Raw genomic sequence first — 22,230 nt, 5'->3', positions numbered from 1 at the left:
CCGGGAGAACATCCATGCCCCTCTCATCCTTGCTAAATTTCTGTCTGGCCTAAAAAAGGGGGGGCCTAAAGGGGGGGGTACTGTAGCGTCGGCGTCCCTGCCCTCTGCTAGGCAGGGACGCTGTTCCCCTCACCTCTCTGCTCCGAGCCCGGCGTCCTCCTCCCGCTCTGCTGGCAGCGCGCGCTCCTTCCCGGCCACTGTGCTTAGGGCGCACGCGCGCTCCCTCCCTCTTAAAGGGGCTGCGCGCGCCGTCCTAAGGAGTCCCCGGCCAATGGCCGGAGGACTTCACCATATATAATGCACCTCCTCCAAAATGGAGGTGCCCGAGCAATGTTGTTGCACTGTTCACTACTCTGCTTCAGCCCTCAGGTCCCGTTGCCAGTTACCTGCCTGATTCCTGCCAGAGTCCTGCCAGTTTGCTGTCTGTTTCCTGCCTGATATTCCTGCTACCTGCTTGCTAGCCTGAGGTCCGACGGTCTGCCTTCCTACTCCTGTCAGTCTGACTATGGACCAGCTTGGCCGCTCACCTGGGAGCGCACATCTGCTACCTGCCTGCTAGCCTTCCTGGAGGCTCTGCCGTCACGTGCTGTGACCACCTGCTATTCCAGAGACTCCTGCCCGCTCACCTGGGAGCGCACATCTGCTACCTGCCTGCTAGCCTTCCTGGAGGCTCCGTCGTCACGTGCTGTGACCACCTGCTATTCCAGAGACTCCTGCCCGCTCACCTGGGAGCGCTCCTCCGCTACCTGCCTGCTTGCCTACCTGGAGGCTCCGCCGTCACATGCTGTGACCACCTGCTATTCCAGAGACTCTTGCCCGCTCACCTGGGAGCGCTCATCTGCTACCTGTCTGTTGGACTTCCTGGAGGCTCCGCCGTCACATGCTGTGACCACCCGATTATCCAGAGACTCTCGCCTGCTCACCTGGGAGCTCACATCTATCATCTGCCGCCACAGGTCGTACCAATCCTTTACCCAGAGACTGCCCCGGTCACTTGCCGTGACCTCCTGCCCGTTCATCCAGAGACTGCCCCGGTCACTTGCCGTGACCTCCTGTCCGTTCATTCAGAGACTGTCCCGGTCACCTGCTGTGACTGCCTGCCCGTCTTCCCTGGTCGCCACCCGCTCCCTTACAAGGACCGCCCCCTTGTATAGTAGCTCAGAGGTTCCGCCTCCCAGACCCGTTACAGCCTCTTTACACATATGTACATATTGCAATAAAAACAAGACATTTGCAGCTAGAATTGTCATTTACCACATTAACAATGTATAGAGTGTATTTCTGATTTATTTAACCCCTTCGCTACCCTGGGATATTCCGTTTTTGCATTTTCGTTTTTTGCTCCCCTTGTTCCCAGAGCCATAGCGTTTTTATTTTTTGGTCAATAAGGACGTGTGGAGGCTTATTTTTTGCGGGACTAGTTGTACTTTTGAACGACATTACTGGTTTTACCATATCGGGTACAGGAAAATGGGAAAAAAATGGCGCCATTTTCCAAGACCCGTAGCATCTCCATTTTTCGGCATCTGGGTCCGGGTGAGGGCTTATTTTTTGCGCGCCGAGCTGGCATTTTAACTGATTCTATTTTGGGGTAGATCCAATGTTTTGATCACCCATTATTGCATTTTACTGCAATGTTGCGGCTACCAAAAAACGTAATTCTGGCGTTTAGAATTTTTTTCTCGTTGCGCCATTTACCGATCAGATTAATTCTTTTTTTATATTGATAGATCTGGCAATTCTGAACGCGGCGATACCAAATATGGGTATGTGGGCTTTTTTTATTATTTTATTTTTAATGGGGCAAAAGGGGGGTGATTTAAACTTTGATATTTTTTTAATTTTTTTAATATTTTTAAAAACATTTTTTTTCACTTTTTGCATGCTTCTATAGTCTCCATAGGAGACTAGAAGCAGCACTTGTCTGATCGCCTCTGCTACATAGAGGTGATGAGCAGATCACCTCTATGCAGCAGAAATGGTCCTGTGCTCTGAGCGCCGACCACTAGGTGGCACTCATAGCGATCAGCACATGACAACCACTGGGGTCTGCCGCAGACCCAGGGTTGTCATGCCCATGCATTGGTGACCCGCGATCACGTGACGGGGTCACCAATGGGCGGGGTAAGTGACACGCTTCTGGCGCAGTGATTTTAAATGCCGCTGTCAGAGATTGACAGAGGCATTTAACATGTTAACAGCTGCGGGTGGATCACAATTCCATCCGCGGCTGTTGCGGGCACATGTCAGCTGTAATAATTATCTGACGTGTGTCCGGTTCAGTGTGGGCTCAGCGCCGGAGCCCGCGCTGAACAGGGGGTGACAGCCTGGTGCGTACTAATACGCCTCAGGCTGTAAAAAGTTTAATGTTAGCTTCATTGAAAAAAAAATGTGCTTTTCTTTCAAAAATAATGACATTTCTAAATGACCCCAAACTTTTGAATGGTAGTGTATGTGTCACTCAGGATGCTCTCCTGTGTGAACTAAGACTTACTTTATTTCTGTCAGCATGTTATATGGTGGTGGGTTTACTCTGTTAAAGGGTGTGCGGTTTTATGGGAATGGCAAAGAGGGCGGGACGCCATTCCCCCTACCTCCTCTCAGGGTGTGGCTGAGCAATGTGTAAAATCTCAGTCCCTTTTTTTTAATCTGGGGTGTGGTCTAGAGAGTGAAGTCTCCAGACAGTGTTGTGAAAGCTGCAGAGCTTTTCACAAGGACTTTGCCTGTGCAGTTGTGCTACTGAGAGCGGGCAGAACCTGCTCACCTATGGACTGAGCTATATTTTGTTTTCTTTTCCCGTTTAACCCAAAGGGGTCTTGTTTATTTTTCCTGTGGAACCCTGCATGAGTTTATGCCAAATAATAAACCAGTAGAAAGGTAACCTGAGAACGTGTGTCCTGAGTCTGCCGCCGGGAGAACCGAGTGAGTCGTTGGTGTGAAAGTGCATGCAAGATTCCAGGAACACGTGTACCTGCCACAAAGTCCAGTGGATGTCCTGGATGAAGGCCAGCAGCCAGCCAGAGATGTCCGGCAGCATGGAGGAGCCAGCAGAGCATGCAGCAGCAGCACTAGGAGATGGCCAAACTGTTGCTTCAGCAAATCCATTTGCAACAAAAGTCGCAGCAGCAGCACCAGCAGGAGGCGCAACAGCAGATACAGCTTCTGGCGGACACCATCCAGAGCAGGGTGGCCGCCCCACACCCAAGGCCGACTGATGATTCTCACGTCAGGAAGGCGGTAAGGCGGGCCATGCAGAAGATGACCCCTGGGGATGATGTAGAAGCATTTCTGACTGTTTTTGAGAGGGTGGCTGATCGGGAGAGACTTCCACAAGGACAGTGGGCAGAGGTTCTGGCGCCATATTTATCGGGTGAACCCCAGAAGGCATATTTCGACTTGGCTCTGCAAGATGCTAAGGAGTATCCCAAGCTAAAGACAGAGATCTTAGCACGCCTGGGAGCAAATATGGCGGTGAGAGCCCAACGAGTTCATCACTGGTCGTATGCTAGCGACAAACCCCCTCGCTCGCAGATGTTTGACCTACTGCATCTTGTTCAGAAGTGGCTACAACCTGAGACCTCCACTCCAGCCCAGATGGTTGAGTGGGTGGTGATTGACAGATTCATGCATTCCCTTCCCAAGCCAGTACAGACCTGGGTTGCCCAGGGTAATCCCCAGAACACACATGACTTCATCAGCCTGGTAGAGAGGTACCAGGTATTGAGAGATCCCTCGGGAAATTGCCCAAGTTGCCAAAGAGCCGGAGGCCGACACCAGATTCACCCACTGTGCAGTGCAGGGGGAGTTGCTATATCGGGTTGCCAAACTAAGGGGTGGTGATATAGTGGAACAGCTGTTAGTGCCGGGGCCATACAGATGGTGGGTACTAGATATGGCCCATTCACATGTTCTGGGGGGGCACCTAGGGGTCGAGAAAACTCAGGAGAGCATACTGAGAAGATTTTATTGGCCAGGGTGTTACCAAGAAGTTCAAAACTATTGTAGGTCCTGCCCCACCTGCCAAATAACCGCTCCCTCCTCCAACTTCCATAGCCCCTTAGTCCCACTACCTGTGATAGAGGTTCCCTTTGAGAGGATTGTCATGGACCTCGTGGGCCCCTTAGTTAAATCAGCTCGGGGCCACCAATATATCCTGGTCATCATGGACTATGCGACCCGGTACCCTGAAACGGTTCCCCTAAGGAACTCGTCCAGTAAAAGTATAGCCCGAGAGCTGGTCAATATTTTTGCTCGGACAGGTCTGCCACAAGAGATTCTGATGGACCAAGGAACCCCCTTCATGAGCAAGGTGATGAAGGAGCTTTGCACAGTCCTTCAGATAACTCAGATTCGGACCTCGGTTTATGATCCACAGACGAACGGCTTAGTGGAACGCTTCAACAAGACCTTAAAGGCGATGCTCAGGAAGGTCGTTGAAAAGGATGGGCGAGACTGGGACTACCTGCTACCATTTCTGCTTTTCTCGGTCAGAGAAGTTCCTCAAGCCTCCACTGGCTTCTCTCCATTTGAGCTCCTATATGGGCGGCATCCAAGAGGTCTCCTAGACATCACCAAGGAAACTTGGGAGGCCGAAGTCACGCCACACCGGAGCATCATCGAACATGTCGCCCAGTTACAGGAGAGAATGTCAAAGGTGATGCCCATTGTGAAGGAACATCTCCTCCAGGCGCAGGAAGTCCAGGCGAGGGTATATAACCGGTCGGTGAAACTAAGATAGTTAAGCCTGGGGACCTTATTTTGGTGCTAATCCCTACCGGCGGGAGCAAGTTCCTCACCAAATGGCAAGGTCCGTACGAGGTGGTGGGGAAAGTCAGCGAGGTTAATTAGAAAGTCCACCAGCTTGGCCGAAGAAAGCCACATCAAATATATCATGTAAATTTGCTCAAGCCGTGGCGGGACTGGGAACCTGTGGAAGCTCCTTGTCTGGGAGCCGCACCAGAAGGCAAGGTGGAGGAGGTCACTATTGCAGAGACTCTATCACCGGCCCAGAAGCAACAGTGTAGAGAATTACTACAGTGGAATTGGGAGCTGTTCTCAGAGTTGCCGGGGCATACTCAAGTGGTAGAGCATGATGTGCGAACAGAGCCGCACGTACAAGTGAATCTGAAGCCGTATCAGATTCCGGAAGCACGCCGGGAGGTGATCTCGGCTGAGGTGAAGAGGATATTTGACCTCGGGGTAATAGAGGAGTCAAAGAGTGGGTGGTGAAGCCAAATCACCCTTGTGTCGAAACCCAATGGAGAGTGGAGGTTTTGTAAAGACTACCGCCGGCTGAATGAGGTATCCAAGTGTGACGCGTACCTGATGCCCCGAGTCGACAAACTCATCGAGAAACTTGGACCGGCGAGGTACATCACCACTCTTGACCTAACGAAGGGCTACTGGCAGATCCCCATGTCCCATACGGCTAAGGAGAAGACGGCTTTCTCAACACTTGATGGGTGTTTTCAATACACGCGGATGCCGTTCGGACTACAGGGTGCCCCAACCACATTCCAGAGGGCTATGGATAGGATCCTAGCCCCACATAAGAAGTATGCCGCAGCCTACCTTGATGACACTGTGGTCTTTAGCCCAGACTGGGCTAGTCACCTACCTAAACTACAGGCCGTTCTGAAGGCGCTAAGGAAGGCGGGATTTACCTTAAATCTGAGAAAGTGTGCCATCGGAAAAGAGGAGACCAAGTACCTGGGCTATGTCGTTGGGAGAGGCGAAATAAAGCCGCAAATCAAGAAAGTGGAGGCAATTCAAACCTGGCCGCAACCGCTCTCGAAGAAGCAGGTGAGAACGTTCCTGGGAATGGTGGGATATTACCAGCGGTTTATCCTGAATTTTGCCATGATGGCCGCGCCACTAACGGATCTTCTAAAAGGCACCAAATCAACCATGGTGAAATGGACGGAAGAAACGGAGACCGCCTTTCAACAGTTGAAGCTAACACTGTGCAAGCAGCCGGTCTTGGTCACGCCAGACTTTAAGAAAGAATTTGTGGTCCAGACAGACGCTTCAGAGGTGGGTCTAGGGGCTGTACTCTCTCAAGAGATAAATGGGGAAGAACATCCCATTCTCTATTTGAGCCAAAAGCTGTCCTCCTGCGAGAAGAACTATGCCATAGTAGAGAAAGAGTGTTTAGCCATAAAATGGGCCGTGGATACACTGAAATATTACCTACTAGGCCGGAAGTTTAAATTAGTATCAGATCATGCCCCATTGAGATGATTGAGGGAGAAGAGGGGTAAAAATGCCAGGGTAACTAGATGGTTCCTAGGGCTCCAAGATTATAACTTTCATGTGGAGCATAGGCCCGGGAAGTTACATGGAAATGCAAATGCCCTCTCTAGGATTCCCTGCCTGGTGTCAGAAGGTGTCCAAACCCCCGGCTTTGGGAAGAGGGGGGGAATATGTGACAGAGTCACTGGTTTTATATTTGAGGGGAGGTATGTGTCACTCAGGATGCTCTCCTGTGTGAACTAAGACCTACTTTATTTCTGCCAGCATGCTATATGCTGGTGGGTTTACTCTGTTAAAGGGTGTGCGGTTTTATGGGAATGGCAAAGAGGGCGGGATGCCATTCCTCCTACCTCCTCTCAGGGTGTGGCTGAGCAACGTGTAAAAGCTTAGTCCCTTTTTTATCTCTGGAGTGTGGTCTGGAGAGTGAAGTCTCCAGACAGTGTTGTGAAAGCTGCAGAGCTTTTCACAAGGACTTTGCCTGTGCAGTTGTGCTACCGAGAGCGGGCAGAACCCGCTCACCTATGGACTGAGCTATATTTTGTTTTGTTTTCCAGTTTAACCCAAAGGGGTCTTGTTTATTTTTCCTGTGGAACCCTGCACGAGTTTATGCCAAATAATAAACCAGCAGAAAGGTAACCTGAGAACGTGTGTCCAGAGTCTGCCTCCGGGAGAGCCGAGCGAGTCGTTCTGCCACACCAGGTAATTACGACCTGAAATTTCTGCTTTTAATTTTTGAAACTATTTCAGTACATAGAAATTGACACCATGGGATAGGGGGATATATCACCTGAAATAGGGCACCAAAGGGCAAGGAATGCCAAGGAGTATGTTAAATGTAGACTTGATTCTTTCACTTATTCCAAAAAATGCCCGATTTTGGCCTTTACTTTCAGATGGCCATACTGCATCAACATTTTAAAATCTGTATTAAAGGGAATCTGTCAGCATATTTTTTCTCTGTAACTTGAGAGCAGCATGATGTTGGGACAGAGACCCTTATTCCAGCGATGTATCACTTACTAGGCTGTGTTTTGATGTTTCAATAAAATCAATATTTTTTCAGCAGAAGATTATCACTACAGGACAAGTGGCCTTGTGCTTTCAAGTTCAACTCCGCACCCACTACTGATTGTCAGCTTTCTGCCTATGCACAGCGTATACAGGCAGCTGATTATCAGGTACACAGCTGATTATCACAACCATCATCTGCCGGGAAAGATGCGGGCTCTCAAGAGAGAAAGGGAGACAGCATATGATGTATATAGTACATCATATGCCATTAATGGGTTCATACGGGTGCAAAGCCACTACCACAAGTCAGTCAGTTTTAGGACTCGCTCACACAAGCGTATTCATCGGACGAGTGCTGTCCAAAGTTTTATCAGATAGCACTCGGACCAATGTTTTTCTATGGGACAGTGTTGATTTGCGACTTTCTTCTTATGTTGATGCGACATGAGAAAAAAAACGCAGCATGCTACATGTGGCTGCGCAAATCTGATCGCATGCACACTTCAAGTTTATGGGAGCAGGAAAATTACTGCAGTCAGATTTCCGCGGACTCCCACAATGGAGATCATGGAGAAATCTTGTCCTCCATCTTCTCATCGCCTGTGATACGATTCTCCTATCCGGAGCAATTGGAGCACACTGAGCTGACACTTGGCTCAAACTGGGATCAGAGTTTGATTGGAGTGTCATTAACATAATCCTCATTAACATAATCCATCCAATTCTCTTGTAAGAGAGAATATACACTTCTGTGAGTGAGCCCTTAATAGGATTGTTAACATCTATGGAGTTTTTGCTGATAAAACTGCAGTTTCACAGATATTCACAAACCTTTGAAAGATGCACTGATTCATGGGAGAAGTGTATTTGCTGGGTGTGCCTGTGAATTTGAAGCCTCTTTGCAATGGATAATTGTCAATATGATCTGCTCCTTTGCTTTAAACCAGTGTTTATGAGGGTGCGGTACACGTATTGCAATGCTTAGGCCACATTCACACATTCAGTATTATGCAAATGTATTTGTAGACCAAAACCAGAAGTGGGTCAAAGAGACAGAAGTGTTTCTATTATACAATGGGGAAAAAAGTATTTAGTCAGCCACCAATTGTGCAAGTTCTCCCACTTAAAAAGATGAGCGAGGCCTGTAATTGACATCATCGGTAGACCTCAACTATGAGACAAAATGAGAAAACAAATCCTGAAAATCACATTGTCTGATTTGGAAAGAATTTTTTTTTCAAATTTTGGTGGAAAATAAGTATTTGGTCAATTACAAAAGTTCATCTCAATACTTTGTTATATATCCTTTGTTGGCAATGACAGAGGTCAAATGTTTTCTGTAAGTCTTCACAAGGTTGGCACACACTGTTGCTGGTGACGCCCCCTGGGGCCGTGAGGTACTCGGTAGCTGGGCCAGTCCTGTATTGGGGTTGTCACGGTGGCAGTGACTCGGTCCGTGGCCCAGGGCAGTCAAATAAAGAACAGTGAAAGTCAATTTGGGGAAAAAAGTTTTGGGGATAATGTTCGTGACGCCACCCGTGGTATGCGGCTATATGGGGCCGCCGCTGCGGTGCAGATCCACTGGAGCTGATGGTGACGCAGCAAAGATGGTTCATCTCTCCACGGGCAGAGCTAAACTCCAGGGCAGTATATGGAGATTTGATGAGGTAGATGTTGTCGGCAGGGACACTGTAGTGCAGGGCAGGTGATGCAGTAATTAATCAAGGACACAGTGGAGTGCAGTCTTCAGGCTTTACTCACAGTTGTGAAGTTCTCCAAGTTACAGTTACCGGTTTGTAACCACCCATGTCGTCCTGTGTCCTCCGGGGAAGTGATCTAGACAACTCTCAGATATCTCAGGAGCACTGGAATGGGACCCCTTTCTGTGTACCTCTCCAGGTCATCTCACTGCGCAGGCTCGTGCCCTCCTGCCCTGCACCTCATACCCAGTGTCCCAAGCCAGTGGCCGCGGGCTTTGTTGGGTGACGTCCGGTCTGTCCCCTTGGTCCTATATGGCCAACTTTTCGGCGATTGTGTGTGGAATGTGGTTGCAGTACATGAAATACAGCAACCTCCCGTTTGCTAGCTGAGCCCTAAAGTACTCCACTAGGCTGGGGCCAGTCCCCTACTGCAGCCTTGATCCTTCCAAAACAGCGTGAACTCGGGCGCACGGGTGGCCTCCACACACGCCGTGCCCCTGGGATCCCTTCTGTCTCTGGAGCCCCTCTCACTGCTCTGGTCTTCTCTCCTCACTCTCCTCCTGCTGGGCTCCTCTGACTGGGCCCTACTCCTCCCTTGCTCCCCTGAGCAGAACTGAACTCCTGCTCCAAGCACTAGAACAGGAGACTGGCCCCAGGCCAGAACTCTCCACAGAACTCCTTCTAGATGTTTCCACCCTTCCTTTTATACTGCTCTGTCAGTGCTCCCCTAAACTACTTCCTCCACCCACCTCCTCTACTTAGTTCAACCTTCCTAACAGGGACCAGGCCTTCTCTCAGGAGTGGTGTAGCGTTGGATGTGTGTTTGGTCCCGGGTAGTGCTCCCTCCTTACCTGAGAGTGGGGTACCACACCTCTGGCTGAGATGCAGTACCACTGTGGCGACTGGACCCGCAGGGGCGCCACATTCTGTTATGTTGGCCCATTCCTCCATGCAGATCTCCTCTAGAGCAGTGATGTTTTGGGGCTGTCGCTGGGCAACATGGACTTTCAACTCCCTCCAAAGGTTTTCTATAGGGTTAAGATCTGGAGACTGGCTAGGCCACTCCAGGACCTTGAAATGCTTCTTATGAAGCCACTCATTCGTTGCCCTGGCGGTGTGCTTGGGATCATTGTCATGCTGAAAGACCCAGCCACATTTTATCTTCAATGCCCTTGCTGATGGAAGGAGGTTTGCACTCAAAATCTCATGATACATGGCCACATTCATTCTTTCATGTACACGGATCAGTCATCCTGGTCCCTTGGCAGTGAAACAGCCCCAAAGCATGATGTTGCCACCCCCATGCTTCACAGTAGGTATGGTGTTCTTTGGATGCAAATCAGCATTCTTTCGCCTCCAAACACGATGAGTTGTGTTTCTGCCAAACAGTTAAACTTTGGTTTCATCTGACCATATGACATTCTCCCAATACTCTGCTAGATCATCCAAATTCTCTCCAGCAAACTTCAGATGGGCCCGGACATGTAATGGCTTAAGCAGGGGGACACGTCTGGCACTGCAGGATCTGAGTCCCTGGCGGCGTAGGGTGTTACTGATAGTAGCCTGTGTAACGTTGGTCCCAGCTCTCTGCAGGTCATTCACTAGGTCCCCCCATGTGGTTTTGGGACGTTTGCTCACCGTTCTTGAGATCATTTGACCCCACGGGGTGAGATCTTGTGTGGAGACCCAGATCGAGGGAGATTATCAGTGGTCTTGTATGTCTTCCATTTTCTAATTATTGCTCCCACAGTGGATTTTGTTCACACCAAGCTGCTTGGCTTGCCTATTGCAGATTCAGTCTTTCCAGCCTGGTGCAGGGCTACAATTTTGTTTCTGGTATCCTACGACAGCTCTTTGGTCTTCACCATAGTGGAGTTTGGAGTGTGACTGTTTGAGGTTGTGGACAGATGTCTTTTATACTGATAACAAGTTCAAACAGATGCCAGTACTACAGGTAATGAGTGGAGGACAGAGGAGCCTTTTAAAGAAGAAGTTGCAGGTCTGTGACAGCCAGAAATCTTGCTTGTTTGTAATTGACCAAATACTTATTTTCCACCAAAATTTGAAAAAAAAATTCTTTCCAAATCAGACAATGTGATTTTCAGGATTTGTTTTCTCATTTTGTCTCTCATAGTTGAGGTCTAACTATAAAGTCAATTACAGACCTCTCTCATCTTTTTAAGTGGGAGAATTTGCACAATTGATGGCTGACTAAATACTTTTTTTCTCATTGTACTTTCCCTCTGATTGTTCCACTCCTGATATTGGCTTACAAATATTGAAATACAAAAATCACCAAATACTGTTACTTTAGTCTCTGACACATTTCTTTGCTTTGGGGCAGGAATGGCGGAAGGGCATTGGCTTTATCAGCCTAGCGCACCAAAATACCTTGTCCCACCTCTGCTCTGTATTTGTGGTTGATCCTAGAATGTATGGGCTCCTGGTGGTATATATTAGTGAAGACATCAGAATGTATAGGCTCTTGGTAGATATATATTTGTCACTGTGTATACGTATATAAGATGCTCTGTGTATATGTATATGTCTATGCAAATGCTCTGTATACACGTATGTGTATGTGCTCTGTGTATACATGCGTGTGTATGTGCTCATTGTCACAGGGATACCATGACAGAGAGGGACCAGAAGTTCACGGCGTCCGGTTTCACAAACTCCTGCACTGATTAGAACTGCTTCACCATCTTATTAAGCAGTGCATTTTTTTTCCTTGCTGGAAGTGCAAGAGTTAGGCTATGTGCCCATGATGCAGAAATGCTGCGAAGCATTTCTGCATCTCCCTGGCAGAAAAAACGCTTGCGGATTTTACATGCGTTTTTCCTGCCAGGTAGAAGCGTTTGTGAAGCGTTTTTACATGCGATTTCGCATGCGGGTTGTCAATCGCTTTTCCAAGCGATTATAGCATCACTTGGAAAAGTGCTTGACAACTTGGTCACACTATATAAATCCATGCAACCGGCATGGATTTATGTTGTGTGACCAAGATACAATGCTGCAAATGCAGCATCAATAGTAAAAAAAAGAATAAAAATGTTGAAAAATAAAAAAAAATATTATACTCACCTTCCGATGGCCCCCGGTATCCTTCTCCAGTGTGTCTGGTGTCTTCGGCGGCTCGCGGTGGTGGAAAAGGACCTTCCATGACGTCATTTAGTCATGTGACAGGTCACGCGACCGCTGACATCGGCGGTCGCGTGACCTGTCACATGACTAAATGACATCATAGAAGGTCATTTTACCACCGCGAGCAGCCGAAGAGCCAGCAGCGCCGCCGAGAGCAGACAGGGGGCCATCAGAAGGTAAGTATATGTTTATTTTTTATTTTAATTCTTTTTTAGCCACAGGTACTATGGTACCCGGGTCTGGAGGAGAGTCTCCTCTTCTCGAGACCCGGGTACCATCCGTACATTAATCACATAAGATGTGCATGACTACATGTAGTTATGGGGATCTTATGCGGTCCAATGCAAGTCAATGTGGCGATTTTGCGGCGAAATTGCACTAGAATTGGTCTTGCTGCAGTTTTTACTGCAATGCGAATTTGCAGCGGAAATTTCTGCATGATGTGCACAGCACATGCGGATTTACATTGCAGTACATGACAGACCTATTGCAAGCGATTTGAATGCATTTTCACAGTGTTTTTGCAGTGAAAATACGCCGCAAAAACGCATTAAAATTGCTTCCTGTGCACATAGCCTTAGTCTGTTCAGTTGAAGCTCCTGGAGCTTTCCAACCTAGCTTGTCTCAGCTGTTCAGTGTTGGACATTCCCCTCTGCTATATATGCTCGCCGCTGGCACTTGGGAATTGCCAGTGTTAGTTCTTACTGCCTGAATAGGAGATGGAGCTGAAGTTTGTGTTTGGATAGGCGTATGGAAATTTATTAAGGAGATTGTTGCTTGGAATTTGTTTGTGAGTACATTCTCATCCTCTCCTATTTGGTTTCTCCTTCCTATTACTCCCCTGTGTTCCATTCTGTTTCGTGAGTGTATTTTGTATGATTGTTATTTTCATTTACCCTGTCTGTCTTCCCTTGTTTGTATGGTTAGTGTAATCTTTTACAATTCAGCCTCCCACCTCTCTGGGTGTTGGAGGGGACAGATAAGGGTTTATATAGGAGCATAGCAAGGCACCTGAACCCGGCATCTCCACCTTCAGCAGTAACCCGGGGTATAGGGATAAAGGAGCGTGCTCCGATAATGCCTTATACAAGCAAGTTCACGCAACACTACTGGGAATCCCAGCAATCTTGAAAATTTCCAATCACTATAGCCATGTCAACCTGGAGAATCAAGAGGCTTTGATACATAATAGATTGCTGGCCAATCCCACCAAAATCAGCTGGTTTGACTAAGTTTAAATAGGTTTTCCATGCATATATCAATTTTACCCATAGTCTAATACTAGGTAAATTTGCTAAATACAGCTGCTGCTCCAGTGCTGTCTCTGCGCTACTGCTCCCTGTCTTTGTTGATAGACTGCAGAGGTGATGGCATGACTACAGCACACATGTCTGCTGCAGCCAATGAGACTGTACATTTTTAATTATTTTAATAAAGAAGATCCCTCATTTTTGTAACTACCATTATCCTCCATCTGAGATCCATTTACACCTATATCTGAAGTGCAGTATCCCTCCTTGAACCTCATCACAAAACATTTCATTTATCTTTGCTCCTTGAATTAATGAGGCGACTCAGGGCACAAGGACATGGACATTGGCTGAATTTTGGGGTTGTCATCATCTGATAACGTACCAACAAAAATAACGTATTAGGCTGCAAAAACAATTAAATTAGGAATTATTGTTATGTCATGATGAAATCAAATACAATATATTATTTAGAATATTAACATAAAAGAATACTAAGAACTAGAGATGAGCAGATCTGGCAACATTCAAATTCACCAAGTTGCACAGATTTTACAAGGACATTTGATTTGCTTCAAAATTATTGTCTGTAAACTGAATAGTCCTTATTAAACATAAGATGTAAGAAAAAAAAAACCTAATACCTCACTGATCACCTTTTTGGGCACCTTGTTGCTCACTGCCCCACCATCAGATCCTCTGTGGCTCATTTTTCTACCGTGATGAGCTGCATCTTCCACCTCTTTGCTCTAAGTTGAGACTTCCGGATGCGATTAGTCGCAGACATCCCTGCATGCCATGCCGACATCACACCATAAAGTCACAACAGTACAATATACATTGCAACGTCATGACGTGACATGACCTCTGAGGCCTGGTCATGCATGCATCCTTTATTGAATAGCCAGGAAATGCGGCGGAAATAACTGTGGAATATGACCGACAGCGGACAGAGGGGACAGCTGAATATTTTTTTTTTAAGATTTAGCCAGCTCTCAACGGCCCAGCAAAGTGACAACCAAAACCAAATTACAAAATATCAGTATTCTGGATTATGCAGGTTTTTGTAACATTCGGGTAGAATTTGATTCCACATGAATTAATTTACTGATCTATATTAAAGGGGATATCCGGCACTTTAAAAAAAAAGCATGTAGTTCCTAACAGAGGCAACTACCTGTCTGTTGTACCCAGCTCCAGTCACTGACAGGACGGGACTACTGGTGTCCTGCTGATTGACAGCCATCTTTCCGCTGCCTAACTGGGGGAAGCCGGCTGTCAATCAGCATGATGCTAGTCGTCCCGCCCTGTCAACTGGAAGAGAAACTGCTGTAATGTTAACAAGGAGCAGCTGAATCTCCGACAGGAGCCGTCAATAATCAACGCCGGGTACAACAGACAGGTAGTTGCCTCTGTTAGCAACTACATGCTTTTTCCTTTAAGTCCTGGATATCCCCTTTAAAGACAACAATGAAATATTTTTATGTTTTTGGCCCATAATTTTAATTTGTCACTTTACAACAAAGTCACAGTTATATATTTGGCACCATAGACCTTCATAAATGTACATCGAGATGCACCTGCACGGAGTGGGCACTCCAAGGAATTTTTCCAAGATGCAAGTAGGCAGAGGTGATGTACAGTATTCAGATACTCCACTGACATGAGGTCAGTAATGGATTTGGCAGCCATAGAATTATTGGTGGATTTTAGAGATAATAATAATTGAAGGACTGGAGTGATCAGCCACTTAATTAAAACCTTGACTAAAACAGCCACCTTGTCCTCAGACAGACAGACCCGGCAATATAGATGCTGCTGCTGAGGCTGCAAGTTTGTTTGCAAAAGGCTTCATTGTTGGCCTGGGAAGCTTAAACCTCTAAAGACATGATATGAGCAGAATTATTGGAATGGATCAGATAAGATAATCCTGGGGCCGCTATGGAAATAATGGAGTTTTCATAAACTAGTTTGGCCATTGCACAGAATTCACATAAGGGGAAGTGCCACGCTGAGAGCCCTCATGCAGAACATCATCAAGCCTGAGCTTTCAGAAGAGGGTGAACTTCACAATAGTGAAATATTAACCCTTTCAGGTACATTATAAAGCACTTTTTACCCTGGAACATATTTCCTTATTTTTATTTATATTTTATTCTGAATTAATTACCTTCAATGACATGCGTAAAAGAGACTCTCTTAATATATATGCCCCCTAATATTTCTTAACTATTCCATTCCTCAGGAAAAGGAAAGTCCTGCACAGGTTCTTGAAACGCAGTTGCAATGAGGATGGTATAAGCCTTGTCTCCAAGCCGTATATACAGTACTTATGAATAATAATAATAATCTTTATTTATATAGCACCAACATATTCTGCAGCGCTTTACAATTTGGAGGTTCATATACAACAGTGAGAAGTAACATAATTAAAGATAATGCAATAATTAAAGCAAAAATAATGACGACCCTGCTCGTAAGAGCTTCCAATCTACAATGAGATGAGGGTGACACAAAGTACAGGGGCTTATTTACAATGATGGTCCAGCCATCTTGAGGAAATGGGGGATAGATAAAGGCTGCATGAGCTCATCATCAGCCAGTATTTGTATTGGTTTTGGGTGCGGTGGAATTTGATGGAGAATTATGTTCAGAGAAATAGTGAAAGGACTATAAATATATAAAAAGGACTTTGATTAGGGAATGTGATAGGCCGTAAATAGATGTGGTTTTAGAGACGCCTAAAACTGTGTAAGTTGTAGTTCATCCTAATTTCTTGGGGTAGAGCATTCCAAAGAATAGGTGCAGCTTGGGAGAAGTCCTGGAGCCGGGAGTGGGAGGCACTGATTAGTGTGGATATTAGTCGAAAGTCACTTGCGGAGCATAGAGAACGGGTAGGCCGATTAATAGAAACGAGAGGGAGATGTAGGGGGGGTACCGCACTGTGGAGAGCTTTGTGGGTGAGAACAAGCAACTTAAATTGGATCCTATAATGTAAGGGCAGCCAGTGCAATGACTGGCACAGAGCGGAAGTGTCTGAGCAACGATTATGAACAGTTACACTGCAAAAATTTGGGGCATTTAAACCCTACCCTCCAGGATAAACTCAAACCGGCGAAAAACAGCCCAAAACGCCCACTGTATTGGAAGGATTTTTATTAAGCACTGTCCCTTTTGTGACCCAATTCATGAAGCTGTCCTGGCAAAATCTTTTGGTTAGTATGCTGGAACAGTAACGTCTGTCACTATGTTTGCCCTTGCTCATTTGATATCTGTTATTCTAAAGAATCAGGAGTAATATTCTGACTTTCTTCAAGGATCGTTCTATTTACATATGTCAAATGCATTGAGATACAGACAAAAATTCGATTTTTTTTAAACTCCGACATGAAATGTTCCGGCTGGTGTTTCACTTGGTACAAAATCATTCACAATCTGGGACACTCTAGACATATGTAAATGAAGACAATATTTCAGACAAGACTACACAAAACAATTGAAACAAGGTAGTAAAAAAAACATTAGTCCTTGTATTCTGCTTAACAAGGCTGCTTAGGCAGAACAATGATTTGGTTTCACTCCCCGATGATTATTAAAGAAGCGCTCCTCTCATCAAAGTTTTTATCTTCTTAATATATTGCAATCATCATATTATATGGCACTGTGTACTTACAATTGTCCATTTCGCCTTTCTACCCAGCTAATTCTTTTTTTTGCAAGTCTATGGCTCTGTAACGCATGGGGCAGCCATGACCAAGGGTCTCATTCACACCCCGCCATGCTACAGAAAAAGAGGGATGTTGGCTAGGTGTTGGGTAACACAGACCTAGAGATTGATTGGCATCTTGTCCAGTAGGCTGTAGACTGGCATGGTAAACTGCACTTAATTAGGTGACTTACACACTATAGAAGCTTTTGTGCAAGTATAATTCTAAGCAATCACTTCCCAAATAAATGTTAGGGTGTATTCTCACTTAAGGAGTAGATAAAACTACATCAAGAACTCCAATCAAAAAATCTTATACTGCTTTTGATGCAGTTTTTACAGGTGAACATATTTAATTTACATTTTCGATCTATGAAAACCACGTTGATAAGAGCAGCATTGCATTTTTTGGACATAGTTTTAACAACTCAACTACTTTACCTGACTACATAAGAATTTTGTCCCTTTGCACAACATTATAAATAGAATTGAACTGGTGCTTGAAGACCAACCTCAAAGACCATCAAACACTGATAAGGTTCTGTAAGCTATGAATGACTAATATTAAGGAACCAACAGCTGATTTTTCCAGCCATGCTGCAAACTGTGGAAGATTCCAAGCTTCATAAATCTTTGATGAGCATTGCAGTCATTTGGCCGCATTGCCACCATCTGAGGCCAATTCTCTCTAAAACATCCAGCCTATGTTGCCCCAACATTATATTTGTAAATGATGTGTCATAGGATTTTTCAATGTGGAAAACCCTTAAGGGACAATTTATCTCCACTTTCTGCTGTCTTCCATTTTATAGAAATTTTTACCACTGTTCTAGACATTTTCAGTCCATGAAAAATGACTTTAAACAAGTATGTACATTAAACTCGGTTTATAAGGCATCACAATTTTTCAAACATTTTATGTTAACCATTGAGAGTTAATCTGGTTGTCATAAATCTAGTCTGCTTTTCTTCCTTCCCACCATCCATCATTGTATCTGTCCTTCTTTCTTTATCCACTCTGAAAAATGACACTTAGAAAATCAGTAAAAGTTGAATAAATGGTCGGGCACGTAAGTGGGATTAAATACCTTCGAAATACAGCAGCACTGAACTATGCAAAATCCAGAGTGAATGATCAAACAGAAGATGAAATACACATTGTAATTAGTGATGAGCGAGTTTTTTCTGTTAACCCTTTTGCTGAGTATGCTCGGGCCGAGCACCGAGTAGTTACAGCTGCTCGGTGTTATGTTTGAATCACTCCTGTATGCATGATTTGCGACGGTTTGACAGCTTTAATACATGTGAGGAATGTGTAAGAAGCAGACATTCCTCACATGTAATAAAACTGTCAAACAGTCGCAAATCATACACACTGGAGTGATTCAAACATATCACCGAGCAGCTGTAACTAATCGGTGCTCGCCTGAGCATACACGGCGAAAGGGTTAACAAAACATACTCACTCAACACTAATTGTAATCACACACAGAATGCGAAAAAAAAATGTTTAGGTTGTTTTTTATGTTTTTTTTTTTTTTTTTTCATTTTTTCCAAAAACGGTGCCACAACAACAACCTGATGGGGAAAACGTGGCATCAGGTTTACTCCATATAAAATACAGCAAGGTAGAGCAAGTAACTGTAGTGCACATGCACGGGAAAAGACAAAAGAGCGCCAATGACCCATAGGTAAAGCCTGTGCATACGCACTACAAAGAGAAATGCACCTGCGCAGGAGCGCGATGGAGGATGCCGTGTGGATGATGTAGGACACGTCATTCACACGAAGCAGGAAAGTAGGACAGCAACTGTATGAAGAGAAGAGACAATGGATCAAGGTCAGAGACGCCTATTGGACAGGACCGCCGTGTCTGTGAGTATAATAAAAGCTCTTTTTTTCGTCTCGCAGAGGGATTGGAATCATATAGTATACATAGTATACTAAAATGCTGTAACACAGGACTGAAAGAGGCTGTCCGTACTTAATATGGGGAAAACCTGGTGACATGTTCCCTTTAAAGGATTATTCCAATATTAAACTGTAAAGGGGTGGTCCGAAATCAAAGTAAATTTCATTGTAAATCCCTATTTATGTATTGACATAGTCTAAGCTATTTTCTAATATACTTCCATTAACTATTCCCTATCCTTTCCTTACTACAATAGCAGTTATTCTATTTTTTCCCTACTTACTGTGTGATGACACTGTCTGATAATCCCAGTGCATGCTGGGATATTGAAACAAAGTATCATCAGGGGACAGAGGCTTCAGTCACTGCCAAAGCCTCTGCCCCCTCCCTCAAATGAAGGGTCATCAGTGACACTGGTTTCAAGGGTGAGGCTAATCCCTGCTGTTTTCCTGCGTGATGTACATTATGTGATGTGCACAGTGACAGTGCGCTTTTTATTGTCGGCTCAGATCAGCTGTAATGAACCAGCAACATAGCGATGTCAAAATATCCGGCCTGCAGGAGACCAGCATCACCCCCGCAAGTGTCGTCAGTGGTCTCTGAACGCCGAGTATCGTGACACTCTGTTGCTGACTGGTTACTACTGAGCTGATTGGACAGAGTGCATGTTGTCACTGTGCACATCACACACTGCATAGCGCACAGGGACAAAGCAGGGAGTAGCCCCACCCCTGAGACGAGCTTCACTGATAAGTTATCAGTTATCAGTGATAACGCTTCATTTAAGGGAGTGGGTAGAGGCTGCTTTATGAAAATGGTGGTGTGCTTTTTTGGCACAAGTTATATCACAGTTTGTTCATATTCACGGAGTCCAGTCACGACACTCGGTGTGCAGAGACCAGTAACCTCACTTGCGGGGGTGATGCTGGTCTCCTGCAGGCCAGATATTTTGACATTGCTCTGTTGCTGGTTCGTTATTGCTGATCTGAGCCGACAAAGGAGAACACACTGTCACTTTGCACATCACATAGTGCACATCGTGTAGGGACAAAGCAGTGAGTAGCACCGCCCTTGAAATGAGCGTAACTGATGATGTTTTATTTCAGGGAGAGGGCAGGGGCAGCAGTAGTGATCGCAGCCTCTGCCCCCCAATGATGCTTTGTTTGAGTATCCCAGCATGCGCCGAGATACTGAAATGAAGCATTATCACAGAGGAAGTAGGGAAAAAATAGAATAACTGTTAGAGCATTAAGGGAAGGGTAGAACAGTTTTAAAGCAAGTATATTAGAAAATAGCTTATATTAATTAAAAAGATAAGGATTTACAATAAAGCTTACTTTGACTTTGGACCACCCCTTTAACCGCTTTACCCCTGAAGGCAGTTTGCACGTTAATGACCTGGCCAATTTTTATATTTCTGGCCAGTGTCACTTTATGACATAGTAACTCTGGAACTCTTCAACGAATCCCACTGATTCTAAGGCTATGTGCCCACAATGCAGAAATGCTCCAGATTTTTTCCTGAGCGTTTCTGCATCTCCCTGGCAGAAACAAAACGCATGCAGATTGTACATGTGTTTTTCCTGCCAGGGACAAGGGGAAGTGAAGCGTTCTTCACATGCATTTCCCCATGTGGGTTGTGAAGCACTGTCCAAGCGATTTTAGCATCACTTGGAAAGTGCTTGACAACTTGGTCACACTATATAAATCCATGCAACCGGCATGGATTTATATAGTGTGACCGAAAGAATGGTAAAAAATAAAGAATAAATATTATACTTACCTTCTGATGGCCCCTGGTGTCTTTATCCGATGCATCCTGGCTTGCCGGCAGCTCGCGGTACACTGAAGGACCTGCCGACGTCAGCGGTCGCTTGACCCGTCACATGACTAAATTACGTCATGGCAGGTCCTTGAGTCCACCGCAAGCTGCCGGCAAGCCAAGACAAGGACACCGGGGGCCATCAGAAGGTAAGTATAATGTATATTTTTTATTTTATTGTTTTTTTTACAGGTACTATGGTACCCGGGTCTGGAGGAGAGTCTCCTCTTCTCCAAACCCGGGTACCATCCGCACATTGAAACGCATGGAATCCGCATGTACAGATGCAGTGATGTGGATTCCATGCGTTCCAATGCAAGTCAATGGCGGCGAAAATGGCACACTTCCGCAGCATGTGCACAGCACAAGCAGATTATCATTGGGGAACATGGCAGACATTCAACCAAGCGTTTTTTAAGCGTCTCTGCAGCGGAATTGCTGCTGCAAAAATGCTTAAAAAATGCATAGTGGGCACACAGCCTTAGATTGTTTTCTCGGGACATATTGTACTTCATGATAGTGGTAAAATTTATTTGATATGACTGGTGTTTATTTACGAAAAAAATGGAAATTTGCCGAAAATGTAGAAAATTTTGCAATTTTCAAATTTTTAATTTTCATACCTTTAAATCAGAGATAGTTAATAAATAACATTTCCCACATGTCTACTTTACATCAGCACAATCTTGGAACCAAATTTTTTTTTTGTTAGGAAGTTATAAGGGTTAAAATTTGACCAGCGATTTCTCATGTTTCCAACAAAATTTACTAAACCATTATTTTTAGGGACCATATCAGATTTGAAGTCACTTTGAGGGGCCTTTATGACAGAAAATACCCAGAAGTGACACTATTCTAAAAACTGCACCCCTCAAAGTGCTCAAAACAACAATCAAGAAGTTTATTAACCGTGCTTCACAGGAATTTTTGGAATGTGTAAAAAAAATGAACATTTAACTTTTTTTCACAAAAATGTTACTCTAGAACTAATTTTTTTTTATTTTCGCAAGGGTAACAGGTAAAAATGGACCCCAAAATTTGTTGTGCAATTTCTCTTGAGCATACGGATACCCCAAATGTGGGGAAAAAACACTGTTTGGGTGCACGGCAGGGCTCGGAAGGGAAGGAGTGCCATTTGACTTTTTGAAGGTAAAATTTGCTTGAATAATTAGCAGACGCCATGTTGCATTTGAGGAGCCCCTGATGTGCCTAAACAGTGCATAAACAGTACAAACCCCCCACAAGTGACACCATTTTGGGAACTAGACATCTAGATGTGTGTGAGCACCTTGAACCCCCAGATGCTTCACAGAAGTTTTTTAACATAGAGTTGTAAAAATAAAATTTTCACATTTTTCCCACAAAAATGTTTTTCAGCCCCCAATTTTGTGTTTTCATAAGGGTAACAGGAGAAATTGCACCATACCATTTGT

This window comes from Phyllobates terribilis, unplaced genomic scaffold (assembly GCF_046119375.1).
Source record: "Phyllobates terribilis strain yellow unplaced genomic scaffold, ASM4611937v1 Scaffold_8__6_contigs__length_399053987, whole genome shotgun sequence".
Lineage (NCBI taxonomy): Eukaryota > Metazoa > Chordata > Amphibia > Anura > Dendrobatidae > Phyllobates > Phyllobates terribilis.
This window is presented reverse-complemented; position numbering follows the sequence as displayed.